The sequence below is a fragment of the Bubalus bubalis genome, chromosome 17 (genome assembly GCF_019923935.1).
Source record: "Bubalus bubalis isolate 160015118507 breed Murrah chromosome 17, NDDB_SH_1, whole genome shotgun sequence".
Taxonomy (NCBI): domain Eukaryota; kingdom Metazoa; phylum Chordata; class Mammalia; order Artiodactyla; family Bovidae; genus Bubalus; species Bubalus bubalis.
Genome location: NC_059173.1, coordinates 53,494,093 through 53,514,456, shown reverse-complemented (window position 1 = coordinate 53,514,456; position 20,364 = coordinate 53,494,093). Strand labels below are relative to the sequence as shown.

The following is a 20,364-nucleotide window of genomic DNA, read 5'->3' as shown; positions in this document are numbered from 1 at the left end:
TGCTGCTAAGTCGCTTCAGTCATGTCTGACTCTGTGCGACCCCATAGATGGCAGCCAACTAGGCTCCTCTGTCCCTGGGATTCTCCAGGCAAGAGTACTGGAGTGGGTTGCCATTGCCTTCTCCAATCTCTGCTTAAATAGTCCCTTATCAAGAAGCCTTTTGTGACCACCCTCCATAAAATAGATGATGCTCTCAATATCCTTTTCTTTCCCTTTTTCTTTTCATAGAATTATCATCATCTGATATTTCCTGTATTTATCTCTGGATTTGTTAATTGCCAGGCTCCTCCCACTCCTAAACATATGTATGAGGTAGAGACTTTATTTTTTTTTGTTTACGTCTTGTGACAGATTGAATTTTCCAAGATGGCTACAAGATCGCCTGTCTTCTTAGAATGTAATATTGACAATCTTCCATCAAGAGATGTGTGTTGGGGATGGTTATGGTTTTCCATTTGAATCTTGGCAGGCCTGTGGCTCTTGACAGAAGTGATTTCCAAGGCTAATGCATAAAAGTAGTCCTCTTGAGATTCTCTTGGAACCCAATCACCATGCTGTGAGGAAACCCTGCCTGCAAGAATGGGCTACAATAGTTTCATTGATGCAGTGACATCAATTGATCAGGCCCAGGATCGACTGCCAGACATGTGACTAAAGAAGCTTGTATGATGGCTCCAGGCCTCAGTCATCATCTGACTGTAACTATATTAGTAATCCCAAGGGACAACTGCTGTGTTACCCTAGCCCACCTCCAACTATGTGGCATAACAGTAAGATGATTGTTATTTAATTTTGAGATCTCTCATTTAGCAGCAATAGGCAGCTGTTTTTGTTGTTTAGTCACTAAGTTGTGTCTGACTCTTTGCAACCTTATGGACTTCAGCACGCCAGGCTTCCCTGTCCTTCACTATCTCCCAGAGTTTACTCAAACTCATGTCCATTGAGTCAGTGATGCCGTCCAACCATCTCATCCTCTGTCGTCCCCTTCTCCTTCTGCCTTCAATCTTTCCCAGCATCAGGGTCTTTCCCAATGAGTCAGTTCTTTGCATCACATGGCCAAAGTATTGGAGCTTCAGCTTCAGCATCAGTCCTTCCAATGAATATTCAGGGCTGACTTCCTTTAGGATCAACTGGTTTGATCTCTTTGCAATCCAGGGGACTCTGAAGAGTTCTCCAACACCAAAGTTCAAAAGCATCAGTTCTTCAGCACTCAGCCTTCTTTGTGGTCCAACTCTCACATCCATACATGCCTACTGGAAAAACCATAGCTTTGACTGTACAGACCTTTGTCGGCAAAGTGATGTCTGCTTTTTAATATGCTGTTTAGGTTTGTCATAACTTTCGTTCCAAGGAGCAATTGTCTTTTAATTTCATGGCTGCAGTCATCTGCAGTGATTTTGGAGCCCAAGAAAAAAGCCTGTCACTGTTTCCACTTTTTCCCCTTCTATTTGACATGATGGAACCAGATGCCATGAATTTAGTTTTTTGAATGTTGAGTTTTAAGCCGGCTTTTTCACTCTTATCTTTCACCCTCATTGAGCTCTTAAGTTCCTCTTCACTTTATGCCATTAGAGTGGTATCATTTGCATATCTGAGATTGTTGATATTTCTCCCAGCAATCTTGATTCCAGCTTGTGAGTCATCCAGTCTGGCATTTTGCATAGTGTACTCTGCATAAAAGTTAAATAAGAAATAGGCAACTAGAACATGACTGTATACCCAAGAGCCTAAAGTAGTGCCTGAAACATACTTCCCCAATAAATATTTTCTGATTAGACAAATGAGGAAGAGCTCTTCAGGTGAAAAGTATCCTGATTTCTGGTTAGAAACTTCCTTTAGTCTTCTTTATTCTAATGGCAACTCTTGGTTAATTAATTTACATGTTGTACATCCCCTTGTATTTTTAGAAATTTGAGGTTAGCAGTTCCACTTGAATTTTTAAATAAATATATAAGAGAATAGACAACTCACAAGATCTGGATAAAGGAAAGTTAAGCTTATGGTGGGGGCTTCCCAGGTGACGCAGTGGTAAAGAACCTTATTGCCAATCCAGGAGGCACAGGAGAAATGGGTTCAATCCCTGGAAACCAACTCCAGTTTTCTTGCCTGGAAAATTCCATGGACAGAGGAGCCTGGCAGGCTATCAGCCAATGGGATTGAAAAGAGTCGGCCACAACTGAGCACACACACAAGCTGAATGTAAGGCTTAAATATATGGTCTTTTTGAAAGCATTTTTTTAAGTCATTTTCGTTACATGTACATATTTTTGGCAGATAGGATATTAGTTTGTCTAGACAAAGACTTTCATGAGCAAGAGGCTAAGGTCTGGTATTATCTGTTGATTGCCTTTGTCCTTGCTGTACAGGTATCCTCCATTTTTTGAAAGTTCTCTTTGCACCACTTTGCTTATTTGAAAGACTTAACATTGATACCTATTTTCACTAATCTGTAAAAATCCAAAGAGGATTTACATGTTTCTGAAAAGAAGAAGGACTGATGTTGAAGCTGGAACTCCAATACTTTAGCCACCTGATGCGAAAAGCTGACTCATTTGAAAAGACCTTGATGCTGGAAAAGATTGAGAGCAGGAGGAGAAGGGGACGACAGAGGATGAGATGGTTGGATGGCATCACCAACTCGATGGACATGGGTTTGGGTAGACTCTGGGAGTTGATAATGGACAGGGAGGCCTGGCATGCTGCGGTTCATGGGGTTGCAAAGAGTTGGACACAACTGAGTGACTGAACTGAACTGAGAAGCAAAACCAGTGTTTGTTCCACAGGGGCTTGGTATAGAAGCAGTGGGAATCCTGAGCAGCAAGAGTGGCACCATCACGCTCTTTCCCCAGGAACTACACTCAGTATCTCAGCATCAAGCTGTTATGGCTTTGAACTGTGTGAGCGTCTGTGCTTTAACTAGACTTATTTTGTGCATCATTAGCAAGATGTGTCCTAAGATACTTGCTTCTTTGCTTTATGCCATTTTGGTATAAGCAATATTTTTTAGGAATAGTTCTACTTTTGGATAATAGAGGAAACCTCTGCTTCTTCCCAGTTGTAATTACTTACATAGGGAATAGAAAAGCTTTAGCCTAGTTTACATTTTATACTATTACTATAGTAGAATTTTAGACTAAAGAGCAAAGCAAAGCCAAAAAAAAAAAAAGAAATAATTTTTCCAAGTCGCCATAACTCACATGAAGTAAAATTGTTTGGAAATGGGCTGTTTTCTCACTAAGAAAGACCCATTACGCCTGAGCTGTATTGTTTTCCTGTTCACTAACCAGTGTCAAAGCAATGGAGTGTTCTGAGACACAACCCTTAAAAATGTCACCCATGTCCAACTGTGAAAGTCACCCAGCTAGACTCAGTCACTTTACTTTAGACATGAAGGAGTCAAGCTTCTGTCTTGGGACATTTCAAAGAGGTCCTGAAGTGGCATTTCTTTCCTCATTTTTGATTGGGAGTAGTTCAGTCTTAGCAAGCCTCTACATCATGACCTACAAGCCTCTACCATCATGACCTTCTCGGTCACCCATCTGGCTGTTGAAGCATGAAACTGGGGTCTTAAGGAGATGTGAGGTAGGAGGCCAGGGTTGGCTGCAGGTCGTTTCTCTGAAAACATGCAGGAGCAACAGAGGAAAAGGCCACCTCATTTGCAGCAACATCCTGTAACATAAATGAGAAGTCCCCAACCCCTTGGGCATGGACAGCTACTGGTCCGTGGCCTGTTAGAAACTGCGGCTCAGCAGGAGGTGAGTGGCAGGTGAGCGAGTGAAGCTTCATCTGCATTTACAGCTGCTGCGCATTGCTTGCATTACTGCCTGAGCTGCATCTCCTGTAAGAGCAGTGGCGCCATTTGATTCTCTTAGGAACCTGGACCCTACCTAAAGTCAAGGGGGAATATCCTGAGAAAAAAATGTGATGCAGTTGAATCTTCCCCAAACCATCCTCCCCTTACCCCCCATCTGTAGAAAAATTTTCTTCCATGAAAATGGTTCCTGGTGCCAAAAAGACTGGGGACTACTGGTGTAAATTGCCCATCTCTGTATCTCAGAGAGGAAACCTGAGCAACGAGAGGTCCCTCAGGGTAGCAGAACCATCTAATAACTAATGTCTTCAACTTTCCTACCACTTTTTAGCCCTCAGTTCCTGGGAAGAAATTTCTCCCTTCAGGCAGAAATCTATGCGTGTTCCATGGCCCTTACTTTCTCTTTAATCTTGATGATTTTCTCTCATATTCCCGGGGGCTGACAACAAGTCTACAAAACAGCATGAATGAAATTTAGTGTGGGTTTAAGCAGAGCATGAGGAGTCAGGATTTAAGACCAGGCAATTGGAGACTGTGTGGCTGCCGTGCAAGATTTGGGCTGAGGATCATTTATGTCCCAGTTGAGTTATCCCAGGTGCTTCTGCGTGGAGCAGAGACAAATCTACCACGTGCCAACTAAAGAATGTTACTTGCCACCTGGTTCTACTAGAGTTAGCCATTAGTCACTACAGTTGCTGACTGTTGCTGACAGTTGCTGACACCCTGAAAGGAATTCATGGTGAAGATCAAGGAGGAGGCACTCTGTCCCATGGAAAAAACTGGCAGAACAGGCCCTCAAATAGTTAGGTATTTTTTGCATCTTCTCATACCTAGAAAAGCATTAAAATCATTAACAGAGAAATCTGCTCCTCATGACTAGAAACTTTCTACCAAAATGTTTTCTTTTTTGAGAAATTTTTTAATTAAAATAAGATAAAAAAATTTTTTTTTTGCCATGCTGTGTGGCATGTGGGATCTTAGTTCCCCAACCAGGGATTGAACCCAAGGCCCCTGCGTTGGCAGTGTGGTCTTAACCACTGGACTGCCAGAAAGTCCCCGAAAATGTTTTCTAGATTGCATGTACCTCCTTTAGCAAATTGTATACATATACTGACTTCCCCGTCCACCTCTTTGGAGCAGTTCCTCAGAGCTCTCTGAGAGGCTGTCTCCCTGGCTATTGTCCTTAGTAAGTCCCCAAATATAACTGAACTCATACCTCTCACATTGTCTGTTTTCTTTTTTCAGTCAACACAAGCACTGCATTGTTTTTAAGTCTTGATTCTTTTCCTTTTAAGTTACTAAACCGTGACATAGTTTGTAACATAGCAATACATATTGGAAGACCATTCCCTATCCTGCCTCCCAGAGGAAACACACTTGACCTTTCTACTTTTGGTATCTTCTAGTGGCTACTGACAGATACCCGAAGAAATTTTCTGTTTTATGATTCGTTAAATATGAGACATTGTCTATGGATTTTGTCCTATGATAGGTAGAGACTGTTAAATTAAAATTTTATTTAAAGTAGATTTTTTTTAAAGACAAAGAGAATGATAAGGCTTGTAGTGGAAGAACACTGCATGACTCTGTTCCTCTCCACTCTGAATTTCTGCTCCCCAGTGTCAAGCACTATCAATTCTTTTAGCTCTAATTCTGGTGTTAATCTTTGAGTTTCTCAATAGCATACTTACACAGCAATTTTTGATCTTTGTGTTTTAGGTATCTTAAAAAAAAAAAGAAGTATAGTTGATTTGCAATGTTAATTTCTACTGTATAGCAAAGTGGTTCAGTTATTCATATACACATTTAAAAATATTCGTTTCCATTATGGTTTATCATGGCATACTGAATATAGTTCCCTGTGCTATACATTTGGACCTGGCTGTTTATCCATTCAATGTGTAATAGTTTGCATTTGTGAATTGCAAACTCCCGTCCATCCCTTTCGTATCTAGCTTCTGCTTGGCGACCATAGGTCTGTTTTCTCTGTCTACACATTATCTTTTTCCTTCCTGCTCTAGAAGTTAGATTTCAGTTTTCGGCACATCCTGCCATCATATCCTCCCTACTACACAAACTTTGATTGCTTCATACTCTTGGGAGGCTTTTATAGTTTTGGGATAAATTGGTTATAAAAACATGATGATTTTGTAAATATTGTGCATAGTTGGGCAACCATTTTTGATTTAATTATATTTCCTTCTTAAACATTTTTATTGGAGTATAGTTGATTTGCAATGTTAGTTTCAGGTGTATAGCAAAGTGACTCAGCTATACATATACATATGTTCATTCTTTTTCAGATTCTTTTCTCATTTAGGTTGTCACAGAGTATTAAGTAGAGTTCCCTGTGCTACAAATTAGGTCCCTGTTGGTGATCTATCTTATGTGTGTGTGTTAATCCCAAATTTCTGCTTTATTCCTTCCCTTTGGTAGCCATCAGTTTGTTTTTGATGTCTGTAAGTCTGTTTCCATTTCGTAAATAAGTTCATTTGTGCCATTTAAAAAAATTAGTTTCCACATATGAGTCATATCATATGATATTTGTCTTTCTCTGTCTGACTTCTTTTAGTATGATAACCTTTAGTTGTAGCCATGTTGCTACAAATGGCATTGTTTCATTCCTTTTTTATGGATGAGTAATAATATTTTGACCCTACTTTGAACGGTAACTGATTGCTACTTCTTCTGTCTTCTTTTGGTCTCACAGACCAGCCCTTGTCCAACACAGGAGGGAGCTGTACAAGGGTGTGGATACCAGGAGGAGAGGGGCTCGTTGGGTCCACCTTGAAGACTGGCTACCATATCTTCTATCCTGGATTCCATGTTCTTTGTTTTGGTGGGTTACATTTTCTGGTGACATCCTGAAAAAGGTTGCCTGGGAAGTAGTCTTTTTCAGATGTCACATCTGTGATCAGATCAGATCAGATCAGATCAGTCACTCAGGCTGTCTTCATCCCTGAATGAGGGTTTTGGTTTAGAATTCTAGGTTGAAAGCATTTTTCTTCAGAATATTGAGGGCTTTATTCTTTATCATGTAGTTTCCAGAGTTATTATTGGAAAGTCTGATGCCATTGTGAATGTTTATTGCTGTGTACTCCCTGTCTTTGTGTTCTTGAAACTTTTAGACTTTTCTCTTTATCCCTTGTATTTTGGAGTTTCATACTGTGTGTGGGATTTTTTTTTTTTTTTCTTCTTCATACATTTGTGTATTGTCCTGGATATGCGATGGCTCTTTCAATTTGGAAACTCAAACTCTTCAATTCTGTAAAATTTTCATTTATTAAAAATAAAGTTTTTTATTTATTGGTAATTTTCTCAGTTATCTCTTTCTGGGGTCATATTTGTTACATGGTTAATCTGTATTGATTCTTTGCTTTTCTTTGTATTATACTTTCTATTTTCTACCAATGTTTCTTTGATATGCTTTCTGAAAGATTTTCTCAACTTTATTTCCCAAGACTTTTATTGATTTTTAAAATTCTGCTTTTATATTTTTAACTTCTAAGAACTCCTTTGTTGTTTGATGAATGTTTCTCTCTCTCTCTCTTTTTTTAACACTTTGTCCTTACATTCTACTTTTATCATTTTGTCTAATTTTTTTCCCCCATTGGATGCTTTAGGAGGATGTTTGACTTAGTGAACTTGGCCTGTCTATTAGCTCTGAAGAGTGATGCATGAAAGCTGATTGGAACTATATGTTCAGAGGCAGGGATTATCAAGACATGGGCTTTAATTTAGGGTAATTGGTTGGTACTCTTTCATTGATAGATATCTCAACTTAGTGTTTATAAATCTTTTTTTCCCCCTCTTGGATTGTTTTGTTTTAGGGTGGGTATGTTGGGGAATGGATAACAAACTAGGCTTCAGGATTCTAAGAGCAGAGCTGGGTAAGTGGGGTGGGAAATCTCATCACACTTTGTGCACAATTTCACCTGATTTTCCTGCTTAGTGGGGGTGTTCCTCAGCTCTGGCTGGCACCCCTGAATCTGGAGCTTGTCTGGGTTTAGGCTTTTAGTAAATTGCTAACATGGAGGGAGACAGTTACTTGATTGTATCAGCTAATGGGCTTCCCAGGTGGCGCTAGTGGTAAAGAACACACCTGCCAATACAGGTGACATAAGAAATGTGGGTTTGATCTGTGGGTTGGGAAGATCCCCTGGAGGAGGGCATGGCAGCCCACTCCAGTATTCTTGCCTGGAGAACCCATGGACAGAGGAGCCTGGTGGGCTGCGGTCCACAGGGTTGCAAAGAGTTGGACACAACTGCAGTGAGTTAGCATGCACCCACATGCACACCAGCTAATGGAGGGAACTTAGGATGAGGGGTTTAACTGCTTCATAGAAAGACTTTCAAACAGTGATTGAGGCTCTGGTTGAGGCTCACCTTCCCTCCAGCCTTCACAGGCACTTCCTGTCTCCTGTTTGGAGAACGTGTACCTTGACATTACTGCACATTGAGGGGCATTTATTAGAACATTGATTTTCAGAGTGTGGTCTCAGGGTCTGAAGGTCAAAAGAATTTATAATGATACTAAGATAAAATTTTCCCTTTTCTCTCATATACTCCTTTGAGCATATGGGGGAATTTTCCAGAGGCAAGATGATGTATGATATCACAACAGATTAAATGCAGAAGCAGGTAAGAGAATCTGGCTATCTTCTGCTAAGCCAAACATTACAGACATGTGTAAAAATGTACAACAGAGCTGATTTTCTCACTGTTTTTTTTTAGATAAATGATTATCTTTCATAAAGTATGCTATTTGTGTTACCATGTACTGGGTTTATTAATATTGTTAAGTCAATTAATAAATACTGAAAGTATCAGTTTTTGGTAAATATATATATCTGTGTGTGTGCATGCTCGGTCATGTTCAATTCTTTGTGACCCCAAGGACTGTAGCCTGCCAGGTTCCTCTGTCCATGGAATTTTCCAGGCAAGAATACTGGAGTGGGTTGCCATTTCCTTCTCCAGGGGATCTTCCCGACCCAGAGATTGAACCTGTATACCTTGGGTCTCCTGCATTAGCAGGCAGATTCTTTACCACTGAATTACCCAGGAAGCCCAAGTATGTATGTATGTACACACACACACACACACACACACACACACACATACACATACACTCATGTAAAGGCTTCCCTGGTGGCTCAGATGGTAAAGAATCTGCCTGCAAGGCAGGAGACCAGAGTTCAATCCCTGGATCAGGAAGATCCTCTGGAGAAGGGAATGGCTACCCACTTCAGTATTCTTGCCTGGAAAATCCCATGTACAGAGGAGCCTGGTGGGCTACAGTCCATGAGGTCACAAAGAGATGGACATGACTGAGTAAGACTTCCACTCATATGTGTAAATATATGTTGGCATATAAATTTACCAAAAGCTGTTACTTTTAGTATATGATCAATGTGAACAAAAGTTCTTAGAGGTCTTCAATACTTTTTAATAGTATGAGAAGGTCTTGAGATCAAAATGTCTGAAGTCACTGAATTAGAATAATACTCTTGGATTCTTCTTTGGCCTCACTCCTCTCTAGGTGACAAGAGTGACTTAATTGAAGAGTTTGGGAGAAGAACTGGGCAGGTAGGGCTCAGCCCTTTCCTCTCACTTTTCCTTTACATGATCCTCAGTTCTTACACGTAAGATTTGCCTGTCTGTAATAGAGCATGTGTTCCTATCACCCTCTGATGGTGGTCACCTTAGGGCCTGTGGCACTGTCCTGTGATGAGACTTGAATTGGCCCGTCATGGCTTATGATTCTGATTGGATAAGTCTGTCTAATCCAGGAGTGGAATCAGAACATTTGTCTAATTCAGGCATAATAAGCCATGTTTTCTAAGAAGTGCTTTGTTTGTAATAAACATTTAACTTTTAAAAAAGTTTTAATTTTTGTGATGGTTTTAGACGTACAGGCAAGTTGCAGAAATAGTACAGTGTTCTTAGATTCTTTTTGCCCAGTTTCCCCTAAAGTCAGTGTTTTATGTAACCACAGGACAGAGATAGAAAGCTGAGATAGATCATAATATACTACAATGAACTAACACACAGACCTTTTGAATTTCATCAGTTTTCCCATAAATCTTTTTTCTGGTCCAGGATCCAGTCCTGGGTTTCACATTAAATGTGACATTTTGATCTCCTGCTGCCCTGTTCCTGCATCTGTGTCTTATACAACAGTACAGTCGTGTGTGCTCAGTCGTGTCCAGCTCTTTGCGGCCCCATGGACTGTAGCCCGCCAGGCTCCTCTGTCCATGGGATTCTCCAGGCAAGAATACTGGAGTGGGTTGCCCTTCCCTCCTGCAGGGGATCTTCCCAACCCAGGGACTGAACCCATCTCTCTTGCATCTCCTGCACTGGCAGGTGGATTCCTTACCACTAGCGCCACCTGGGAAGCCCACATCTGTGTCTTAACCAGTTGTATATTCAACTGAGAAAAAGAGAGGTGTTATTTGTCAGCCTTGTCTCTCAGCACTTCCAAATGTTGAATCTTTCTAGAATTCTGTGGTATGAAGGGATTAATTCTCGTCTTCTTCCCCCTGTTCCCCACTATGGTACTTTCTGCCTTCTCCCTTTGACTGTTCAGTTGCCTCAAGTCCACATCTTTTCCAGCTTCCAGAACTTTGTTGCTGCTTTTCTTCTGCTCCTTTCTGCCCTCCTGTTTCCTCTGGTTTGCCTTTTGGGTGACTTGTACTCTCTCCCACAATCTAGAGTCAGTTGCTAAGCCCCACTCATACTCTGAGAACTTGGGAGTGAATATATTTTTATTCCCTTAGTGTTATTATGGGGGCTTCCCAGGTGGCACAGTGGTAAAGAATCTGCTTGTCAATGCAGGAGATGCAGGAGATGTGGGTTCGATTCCTGGGTCAGGAAGATCCCTTGGAGTGAGAAATGGCCACCCACTCCAGTATTCTTACCTGGAGAATCCCATGGACAGAGGAGCCTGGTGGGAATCAGCTACACTTGAATGACTGAGCACACACACAATGTTATAATTAGTTGGATTTTAGTAAGAATCAGCAATAAATAAAAGGTTTAATCTTCTTGTTTGATTAGAAATCTGACCCTGATATGTGAGCCCCAATTTGTACATTATTTTTCTTTTCAGTTGAAAACCTCATTGAAATACCTTTAATGACTTGTATACTTAACGCTTTATAGTCACTTTTAAGGCAGACAAAACTATGGAAAAATTAGGGGAAAAATTGGGTAACTTTAAAACTAATTTTAGATTTATTTATTTATTGTAAACAAACACTTGTAGTCCATGATTAGAATGCTTTTTGTAGTTTACCTTAAATTTCTTAGCTTGGAATCAAAAGCTGTGCCCAGACATGGGTTTTTATCCTTTAGGCTTGGCTGGCATCATGGCACCTCCGTCTACTCGCTGATCAGAAATCACTGTAGTCTCTCCTAGTCTCCTCCTCCTTCAGTTTCTAAAAAGGAAGAATTGCTGGAAGGAGCAAACACTATCTTATCTCTGGTTCCCAGCTCTCAACTTTCTCCTATCATTTTCTCACACTCAGCTGAAAGGGAAGAGTGAGATTATGGCTGTGTTATACTTTTCAGTAAAGTATTTTGCTATTCTTAATGACTTTTTCTTTAATTTGAAAGAAATCAGGTTTGTTTCAGCTTACAGCAGTTGTAAGGAGAGTAAAATATTATCTTCCTATCTTTTGTATTAAAAATTTACCTTGATATAGCCATTCCTTGTCTTTATACATTTGCTTATTATTTTATCTACTGTTTATTTATTATTGAGGCATAGTTTATTTATAGAATTGTACAAATTTTAGGTATACAAGATAGTGATTCATAATTTTTAAAGTTTATACTCTATTTGTAATTATTATAAAATATTGGCTATATTCCCTATGCTGTACAATATATCCTTGTATCTTATTTATTTTATACATAGTAGTTTGTACCTCTTAATCCCCTATCCCAATCCTGCCAGCCCGTCCTTTTTTTAACCACTGGAGAGTTTGTTTCTTTCTTGCTGTATTTAATGGTTTGTTGTATTTTTAGATTCCACATATTAGTGATACATATAGTATTTGTCTTTCTCTGTCTGACTTATTTCAATGAGCATAATACCTTCCAAGTTCAACCATGTTGCTGTAAATGGTAAAATTTCATTCTTTTTTATGGCTGAGTAATATTCTGTTTTATGTATGTAAATGGTAAAGTTTCATTCTTTTTAATGGCTGAGTAATATTCCATTGTATGTATGTATGAAAATATATACCATATTTTCTTTATCCCTTCATCTGTCAATGGACACTTGGTTGCTTCCATATCTTGGCTATTGTCAGTAATGCTGCTGTGAACATTGTGGTACATGTATTTTTATATTAATAAACAGTGTGCTTCATTATTTATTATATATTCAAAAATTGCATCCATTACTTCCTCTTGGGATGGAATGAGGATGGAGAAGGGAATGTGGGGGACAGTTTCCTTGACTGTGATGCTTTATTTATTAGAAGATTAAGGTCTGGAGCATATAGGACAAAATATTTAATGTTTATTTTGGGTGGTGGAGATGGGTATTTATAATGCTGTTTTTACTCTTTGGCATTAAAATTTTTTTTTGCAAATTCATAACCCTTTTTTAAAGTTGTATATAGCTTGATTTTACTAGGAATCATAGTGACTAACTACATGATCTTCTCTCACTGGGCAATGAATCACTTTCTGTAAGTGAAAGGATTCTAGCCCATTGAAACTTAATTTTTAGGTGTGTAAACATTATTTTCCAGGTCACATCTACCTTGGTAAAACTTGGGATGGTAGAAACAATTACAAAGCACTATTTCTATATATTTGTTCCCACTTGGTCTTCAGAAATTTCAGCCTTCTCAAATTTGGCGAGATGGTCTGTGTGTGGTAAGTTGTTTTAGTCGTGTCTAACTCTTTGTGACCCCGTGGACTGTAGCCCACCAGGCTCCTCTGTCCATGGGTTTCTCCTGGCAAGAATACTGGAGTGGGGTGCCATTTTCCTCCTCCAGAGGTCTCTGAGAATTATCTGTAAAATCGAAGCATAATAATAACATTAGAATATATGCAAATCAGGACTCAAATATAAATATTGCTCAAATCCAGAAGCAGGAAGTGCAATACAAAACTGCCTCTTTTAGCATGTCAAAAAGTTATGAATTAAGTTGAATTAATACATTATAAGAAAAAACAGGTCAGTCAGAAAAGAAAGTAGATGATCAGTAATGGAAGTCTGCAAAGTTATGGAAGTTGACTTGCCCTAACATCCCAGCTGTGCCCAAGAGAAGTTCTCCTGGCCTGTGGACTTCATCTCTCTGGGGACAAGAACAGCTCTTTTGAAGTGACACAGCTGAAAGTCCCCACATAGAACAATCAATCCCATTAAACATCAGGACTTAAAGACAAGAGGTGCTGATTTAATTCTATGATCACTAAGTTAACAGGGTACAACTCGAGGTCCCTTTGGCAGTTAAATTTCTTGCTTTAAAGACATTGTTTACATTTAGATTTATATACTAGTCATTTGTATGCAGGGTTAATTTGAGTGTATCCATTGAAGAATGGTCTGCTTACTCTCTGATTATGAAAAGGATCAATTAGTTGAGTTTGTAAATTTGAGAGAAAGGATTCTGGAGAAGTATGATTTCACTGAAGTACCAATATGAAGATTCTTGGTAGCAGACTCTCATCTTGGCCCCACCCTACCAAGACAGATAGCCCACAACAGAAGTAATGCAGTTACCTTAGAACATTTAGAATACAGAAAAAAATCAGTCACAATTTTACCAGTGTTACAGTTTTGATGTCATTGTTACTTTTGAGGTGTTTACATGTAATCTTGGTGCGTGGTTATATATATAGTATATATATATATACAATGTTGTATATACATATAACTGAGGTCCTGAATTTTTTTTCCAAAATGGTAACTTTTATTTTTTATTGAAGTATAGTTGAAGTATAGTTGATTTACAATGTTGTGTTAATTTCTGCTCTATATTAAAGTGATTCAGTTATACACATAAATACATTCTTTTAAAATATTCTTTCCCATTATGATTTATCATAGGATATTTATTAATAATATAGTTCTCTGTGCTATACAGTAGGACTTTGTTGTTTATCCATTTCATGTATAGTAGCTTAAATCTGCTAACCTAAGCTTGTACTCCATCTCTGCCCAACCTCTTCCCCATTGGCAACCACAAATCTGTTCTCTATATCTATGACTCTTTCTGTTTCATAGATAGGTCCATTTGTGTCACATTTTAGATGCCACATATAAGTGATAGTGTATGGTGTTTGTCTTTCTCTTTCTGACTTATTTACTTAGCATGATAATCTCTGGTTGCATCCATGTTGTTGTAAATGTCATAATTTTGTTCTTTTTTATGGTTGAGTAGTATTCCATTGTAATGGCAACCCACTCCAGTGTTCTTGCCTGGAGAATCGCAGGGACGGGGGAGCCTGGTGGGCTGCCGTCTATGGGGTTGCACAGAGTCGGACATGACTGAAGTGACTTAGCAGCAGCAGCAGTATTCCATTGTAAATATGTACACATCTTATTTATCAGTTTATCTATCAGTGGACATCTAGGTTGTTTACATGTCTTGGTTATTGTGAATAGTGCTGATATGAACATAGGGGTTGCATGTGTCTTTTTAGAGTTTTGTCTGTATATATGCCCAGGAGTGGGATTGCTGGATCATATGGTAATTCTCTTTTTAGTTTTCCGAGAAACTTCCATACTGTTTTCCATGTTGGTTGCACCCATTTATATTCTCACCAACAGTGTAAGAGGGTTTCCTTTTCTCTACATCCTTTCCAGCCTTTGTTGCCTGTAGAGTTTTTACTGATGGCCATTCTGACCAGTGTGAGGTGATATTTCACTGTAGTTTTGATTTGCATTTCTCTAATAATTAGTGATGTTGAGCATCTTTTTTATGTGCTTATTGGCCATTTGTATTTCTTCTTTAGAGAAATGTCTATTTAGGTCCTCTGCCCATTTTTTGATCAGGTTGTTTATTTTTTTGTTGTTGAGTTGTATGAGCTGTTTGTATATTTTGGAAATTAAGCCCTTGTTTGTTGCATTGTTGGCAAATATTTTCTTGCATTTTGTAGGTTGTCTTTCTATTTATGGTTTCTTTTCCTATACAAAAGCTTGTAACTTTGATTCGGTCCCATTTGTTTATTTTTGTCATTGTTTCTATTGCCTTGGGAGCCTGACCTAAGAAAACATTGGTACAATTTATGTCAGAGAATGTTTTGCCTATGATCTCTTCTATAGGTCCTGAATTTTTAATGAAATGTTGCTTTTTCTGTGTACAGTCATTTCATAAATGTTTATTGAATTGATATTATATTCTAGGTATTGCTTAGGTGCTGGGTGGATAAAAGCTTTTGCCTTCAAGGAATGTACCTTCTAAAATGAGGGAGAGAAAAATAAACAAAGGAAACATTAAACAAGTGGCATGTCTGATGGCAATCAATGACATGAAAAGCAAGTAAAGCAGTGGAAGGAAGGAGAGAGTGATGGATGTGCTCCAGGAAAGGGTGTCAGGGAAGACTTCTCAGAGGAATAAAGGTCTGACTCAACTCTCAAGAGAATACATTATTAAATGAAAAGAGGGAAGATCTAGAGTGAGTTAGATTTGGGATTACTGATGTGTATTGCTAAAAACCAACTTATTTCTTCAGACTTAGGAGTGGGTTAGATATATTACGGCTATTAAATATTTATCAGCTCTGGCATTTTAGAATATTGGACATATTTATTATCTCAAAATACAGGCATGTATATTTGTATGCACACTCATTGGACTAGAAGGGAAAGAGTAATGTGTAAGTGTGAATGCTTCCATGTAAGAAAGATTCACTGGACCCTCCTGAAAGATTCCAGATCTTTCAAGAATCTTACTCTCTCTCTGTATATTAAATACTCAAGTAAAGGAACCGATTTTCGTGCCCCGAATTACTAGATATAATCACAAGACTTTCCTATCCATTATAGAATCTTCACTTTGTATTCCCCAAATTAGAGTCTAGGTTCATGTCCTTGATAAAGTTTTCACAGTTAGTTGACAGCCATTTGAATCAAATTTATTATGAGGTGATTTTTGACTGTCCTATTTCCAGCTAATCTCTTGTTCACCTAATCAATGCTTATCAAGCTCATATTATGTGCCAGCTATTAAGGAGGTGAGGCCAGAGATGGAAGACATAATCCGTATCCTGACAGAGCTCTAGCAGCGGAAACAATCAGCATGGCAGGGCAGGTGCTGTGATGGAGGCAGCGCAAGGCATGGAGAACAAGAGGCCTGGGTAGGCAGCCTGTGAGGCCTCTAGAGCCCTCATTTTAAAAGGAGACACGATATCAAGGGCGCGTGCCATAATTTAGTTAGCAGTTCCCTTATTTTTTGTGCCTGATGATTGCTTCTAATTTTTCATTCATATAGGTTAGAAGCAATTTCACTTCTAGATATGTGCACCAAAGAATTAAAAGCAGGTACTCAGACAGATACTTGTACACTAGCATTCACAGTAGCGTTGTTTGCAATAACCAAAAGATGGAAACAATAAAAATGCCCATGAATGAATAAATGGATTAACAAAATGTGACATATATATGATATATATTATATGCATTCTGATGCTGGATACAGTATGAACAAACCTGAAATATTATGCTAAATAAAATAAGCTGGACACAAAAGGATAAATATGATTCCACTTATGTAAAGTGCATCAGTTCAGTTCAGTTCAGTTGCTCAGTTGTGTCCGACTCTTTGCGACCCCATGAATCGCAGCACGCCAGGCCTCCCTGTCCATCACCAACTCCCGGAGTTCACCCAGACTCACGTCCATCGAGTCAGTGATGCCATCCAGCCATCTCATCCTCTGTCGTCCCCTTCTCCTCCTGCCCCCAATCCCTCCCAGCATCAGAGTCTGTTCCAGTGAGTCAACTCTTCGCATAAGGTGGCCAAAGTACTGGAGCTTCAGCTTTAGCATCATTCCTTCCAAAGAAATCCCAGGGCTGATCTCCTTCAGAATGGACTGGTTGGATCTCCTTGCAGTCCAAGGGACTTTCAAGAGTCTTCTCCAACACCACAGTTCAAAGGCATCAATTCTTCAGCGCTCAGCCTTCTTCACAGTCCAACTCTCACATCCATACATGACCACAGGAAAAACCATAGCCTTGACTAGAGACAGAAAATAGAATAGTGGTTACCAGGAGCTAACCACTCTTGATGAGAAGGGAATGGGGAGTTATTGTTTAAAGGGTACAGAGCTTATGTTGACAATGATGAAAAAGTCCTGGATATGAATAGTGGTAATGGTTGCATGACAGTGCGAATTTTCTTAATGCCACAGACTGTGCACCTAAAATTAAAGTATATATATATCTTTAATCACAGGTTAAAAAAAATAAGCTGAGATGGTATTCCAGTGTGTATAGGAAATACATATATCCTAATATGTAATACAGATTTCCCAGAATTTGGATTATTTCCTTATTTTAGACCTTAGAAGAAATCTTCCTAGATCAGAGCTTATGACATTTAATAAATGTCACCAAATTGTTTTGTGAAAACAACTGTGCAGGTTTACAGCTCTCCCAGGCGCAGTGCTGATGTCATTATTCATGCGCCAGCCTGCATCCCTGCCAAAAGGGAAGAAAATTGTTTTGAAAATTCACCAGTGAAGGACTAAGCCTTGAGTTAGGATCCAGATTAAATTATGAATAAAAAAAAAACGGTGCTTTGTTTTAATATGCACTTCTTTATTAGTGAGGTGTGGTGCTGGAGAAGACTCTGGAAAGTCCCTTGGACTGCAAGGAGATCCAACCAGTCCATCCTAAAGCAGATCAGTCCTGGGTATTCATTGGTAGGACTGATGCTGAGGCTGAAACTCCGGTACTTTGGCCACCTGATGCGAAGAGCTGACTCATTTGAAAAGACCCTGATGCTGGGAAAGATTGAGGGCAGGAGGAGAAGGGGACGACAGAGGATGAGATGGTTGGATGGCATCACCGACTTGATGGACATGAGTTTGAGTGAACTCCGGGAGTTGGTGATGGACAGGGAGTCCTGGTATTCTGTGGTTCACGGGGTTGCAAAGAGTGAGACATGACTGAGTGACTGAACTGAACTGAACTCTCTTGTTTTTTTTTTTTTTAACTGGATGTATTTCCTATTGTTTGTTCTCTGGTTTCTTAGAGTATTTTAAAATTCATTTCTCACTTTAAGACAGCTTAGCAACACACACACACACAAAAACAGGGCATTTTAAAAGTGAGAAAATTGGAGCAGAGGGAAACTAATGGTAGAAAAATAAAATGAAGACAAGGTAAGTTATTAAATATGGAGTTTACTGAGGGATCTGACTAGAGGAAGGCAACGCATTTGTCACTGACTTTTCTGGAAGCTAATGGAAAGAAAGAGAAACAAGATACATAGCTTGATGAGTTCAGCCAACACTTGCTTGGTTAACATCACATTATTTCCTGGTATAGATTCTGAAACAGATTCTTCCTGTAGGTTCATATACTAGACTGCATTGAAAAATCATAGGAGCCGTATTTTCCAACCCACCTGATTTTGCAAAACCTCTTCACTGCCACTCAAGAGGTGGAGTCTCTTTCCCCCTCTCCTTCAGCCTGGGCTGGCTTGAAACTGCTGGCCGGGATTAATAGAACCTGGCAGAAGCAAGGCTGTATGACTTCCGAGGCAAGGCAGTGAAGGGCAACCCGGTTTCCACCTGGCTCTTTTTCCTGGGAGAGATGCCTGGGAAGCCTGGAGCCCACATATGAAAAGTTTGGGCACCTTGAAGTTGCCATAATGTAAAGACCACGTGATGGAAATAAAGAGATGCATCCAATCATATGGAGCTGAGTGGGAGGAGATGAGCCATCCCTGCTGAGCACTGCTGAGGTTGCAGATTCATGAGCCAAAATAAGTTTTTTCTTTTTAGATTTTTTTGGTGTGGACCATTTTTAAAGTCTTCACTGAATTTGTTGCAATATTGTTTCTGTTTTGGTTTTTTGGTCCAGAGGCTGTGGAGCTTAGCTCCCTGCAGAATTGAACCTGCACCCCCTGCATTGGAAGTGCAGAGTCTTAACCACTGGACCTCCAGGGAAGTCCCTCAAATAAGTTTTATTTGTTGCTTTAACCTGGTGTGTTTTACGGTGGTTTGTTATGTAGCAGTAAGTAACTGGGAAAGTTTATTTAAAGGAAATATAAAACTCTAGCAACTTCTCTTCCTTGGCTGATGCCTGTGAAGTTGGCAGCCATCTCCAACTCCGCATCTTGGCTGCTCTCAGACCCTTCATGAAGTCCAATGATCATCAAAAAGAGGGCCACAAAGTTCATCTGACACCTGTCAGACCTATATGTGCACATTTAAGCAGAACTGGAGGAAACCAAGAGGCATTGACAATGGGGTGCACAGGAGATTCAGTGATGCCCAACATCAGTTACCTGAGCAGCTAGAAAACAAAGCACATGCTGCCCAGCAGCTTCCACAAGTTCCTGGTCCACAACATCAAGGAGCTTGAAGTGCTACTGATGTGCAACACATGTCACTGTGCTGAGACTGCTCACAACGTCTCCTCCAAGACCCACAGAGCCACTGTGGAAAGGGCAGCCCAACTGTTCACTGGAGTCACCAATCCCAACGCCAGACTGTGCAGCTAAGAAAATGAATAGACAGCTCCTTTGCACATTTTGTTTGTGTTAATAAAGCTGTAAAACTCAGACAAAACAATAACAAACAAAACAAAACAAAACATTCAGCGGCAGTGTTTTACAGCATCAGTGTGCCAAACACATATGGGGTTGAGCTGTTGGGCTCTGTACAGGCTGGAGCTGGGAGCTCCAGCGCCCATCAGTGAAACAGTTATACTGGCTTTGGAAACAAAGCAGTTTGAATGCCTTTGAACCTTCCTGCACATTTTTGGAAACCGTGTCACTCTTGTTAACAGTATACTTATAGTGTGTTCCGCTCATAAATAATCTTTAATACAAATATTCAGAGCTTCTTCTTAAAGACCATTTGACTCTCACAGAGAACACCTTAAGTAAAACAAACAGCTTCCTGGTAGAGGCTTATATTTATTTGATGGCAAACTATAGGATATTCTAGACTCTTTTTTTTTGATGACGAATTCAAGTGAACCAGAAAGAGATTCCAGATACCTGCTAAGAGCTCAAACCAAATGTGCATAATTGGGATCTATTGTTGGAAGGATAGTGAACTTTTTGGGAGGTCTGATTCTTTCTCCTCCCTCTGATGAACGTCACTGTTGCTGCTGCTGCTGCTAAGTCGCTTCAGTCGTGTCTGACTCTGTGCGACCCCATAGACAGCAGCCCACCAGGCTCCCCCGTCCCTGGGATTCTCCAGGCAAGAACACTGGAGTGGGTTGCCATTTCCTTCTCCAATGCATGAAAGTGAAAAGTGAAAGTGAAGTCGCTGTCGTGTCCGACTCTTTGCAACCCCATGCACTGCAGCCTACCAGGCTCCTCCATTCATGGGATTTTCTAGGCAAGAGTACTGGA

The 20,364-nt window shown here is 39.8% G+C and overlaps 1 long non-coding RNA gene and 1 pseudogene across 3 annotated transcripts in view; both read left to right on the top strand.

Annotated features, from left to right (window-relative positions):
- The window catches only part of LOC112579965, a 73,377-nt gene extending 66,256 nt beyond the window's left edge, over positions 1–7,121 (top strand). For all 3 annotated transcript variants that reach the window (XR_006545647.2, XR_006545645.2, XR_006545648.2), the window contains one exon: positions 6,522–7,121. This is a non-coding gene — a long non-coding RNA (uncharacterized LOC112579965). The remainder of the gene's footprint in view (positions 1–6,521) is intronic.
- Positions 7,122–12,686: 5,565 nt separating this feature from the next.
- On the top strand, positions 12,687–19,515 carry LOC112579847 (annotated as a pseudogene).
- Positions 19,516–20,364: the final 849 nt, after the last annotated feature.